This window comes from Cannabis sativa, chromosome 5 (genome assembly GCF_029168945.1).
Source record: "Cannabis sativa cultivar Pink pepper isolate KNU-18-1 chromosome 5, ASM2916894v1, whole genome shotgun sequence".
In the NCBI taxonomy this organism is placed as follows: domain Eukaryota; kingdom Viridiplantae; phylum Streptophyta; class Magnoliopsida; order Rosales; family Cannabaceae; genus Cannabis; species Cannabis sativa.
Window position 1 is genome coordinate 24,459,488 of NC_083605.1, and position 2,009 is coordinate 24,461,496.

The window sequence follows — 2,009 nt, forward strand, 5'->3', positions numbered from 1 at the left end:
TAGAGAAAAGGTTACTTCTAGTTCCTTTCGGGTAGCCAAGTGTACCAGATCGAGCCCGGGATCTTCTTGAAAATGGGACGATCTAGGATAGGCGGCCAACCTCCTGGAGAGAGCGATGTGCATGGACCAGGTGAGTAGGGATGCAGCTCATGGACCACTCTTCGGGCCTGATAGGTGGTGGTATCACACCCTTCTCAAAGGAACCGTACGTGACACTCTCCCGTCATACGGCTCCGTCCCGAAATCAGGACCTCCCCTTTCCTTTGACCATCGGGTCCTCGAACCAACCTATCCTCCCTTTCTATTCCTCGGTAAGCGGTTCCTTTTCATTCATTGATTGATTCAAGGTAGCTGTAGCTTGCTTCCAAGTCCAAGCGCTAGCGGTAGAAGCTATTAGCATGAACATGAATTAGATTCTATTCGTCTTCTTTATTCTTAAGAGAACCCCCCAACCGAACCATTCTTAAGACCACCAAGCCCTCTCGAATGAGTTCTACTATAGAAGCTTTCAACGTACACCCAGGGACAAATCTTTCACTCACTGAGAAGTGAAACCCTGTGACTAGATCGTCCTAAAGACGGATGCGACGGGAAGAAGTGGCATTTGGAAGTGTTGCTGACTTAACATTTAGGTTTCGGCATAACAAAGCTTGCATTGTCTTTTCGCACTTAGGCGCACAGTGTGCCATTGGTAATGATTCTACTACGGTGCCACAAATTCGCAAACAGATCCTAAGTAATCGTTGTTGTTCATTGGATTCCAGAAGAACTACTTCGTTAGGATTGAGGAATTGCTGCAATTCTTCCTGAATAGCCTGGATTCTCCCGTCGAGAGTCACCTTGAAAGTATCACCTAAACTCTTCCGACTGAATATGATAAAGCCTATAAAACAACAAGCTACTATCATTTATTCATTATAGATTGAGATCTTCTTCGAACTTAATGCACAAATAGATAGAATAGCAGCAAATAGCATCTTTCTAGCCTGCATATTCGTGGAAGTCAATCTCATTTAGAAAGCTAAGCATTGTATTGGGGTGTAGGATATGCCTTTTGAGGTTGAACTTGATTCTCATTTCTCCATTGTCCTCCAGATGTTTGAGCTTGTTTAGAGTTATCTCTCCAACTGAAATTCGGGTGGTTTCTCCAACCAGGGTTGTACGTATGGGAGAATGGCTTGTTATATTTCCCTAAGGCATTGCATTGCTCCTCATGAACTCCCTCATTTCTTTGTAAACTAAGTAGTCCTTAGCTAAATGCTCATTTTCTCCACAAACGAAACAAGGTTCAAGTGGTCTAGGTTGAGCTTGGGAAACCATGCGCTGTTTTTGGCCATCTTTATTTGAAAGGATTTCAACTTACTTTTTTTAAACTTCTGACTTGGGCCTTTATACTGTCCCCTTCCCGTAGTAGGTAAATTCCAGCTGGTCGATTTCTGGTGGTGCTTTCAGCAGCACTAGGACCAGTCCATGTGTGAGATTTTTCAGCGAGCTCAACGAGAAACTCAAGAGTTTCTTCAGGCTCATTTTGCAGGAATTCACCATTACACATCATCTCCACAAACTGATGCTCACGACCCGTGAGGCCTTCGTAGAAGTAGCTCACGATTCTCCAACTTTCATACCCATGATGTGGACACTAACTTAAGAGATCATTAAATCTCTCCCAAACTTGATAGAATGTTTCATTGTCTTTTTGGGAAAATATTGAGATTTGTCATTTCAAACTGTTGGTCTTATGGATGGGGAAATATTTAACAAAAAATGTTTTGGTCATTTCATCCCATGTTCCAATAGACCTAGATCTCAAAGAGTGCAACCAAATTTTAGCTTTATCCTTCAAAGAGAAAGGGAAAAACTTTAAACGTGCAACATAATTGATGGTTGCTCAGTCATAGAAAGTGTCAACAACTTCCTTGAATTCTCTAATATGCACATATGGATTTTCATTTTCCATTCCATGAAAAGTAGACAAAAGTTGAATAATGCCAGGTTTGACACCGAGATTT

The 2,009-nt window shown here is 42.1% G+C and overlaps 1 non-coding gene across 1 annotated transcript; it reads left to right on the forward strand.

Annotated features, from left to right (window-relative positions):
• The first annotated feature begins 1,622 nt into the window (after positions 1–1,622).
• On the forward strand, positions 1,623–1,729 carry LOC115718235 (small nucleolar RNA R71). The gene has a single exon (XR_004011819.2). It is a non-coding gene; the product is annotated as a small nucleolar RNA R71 (small nucleolar RNA).
• Positions 1,730–2,009: the final 280 nt, after the last annotated feature.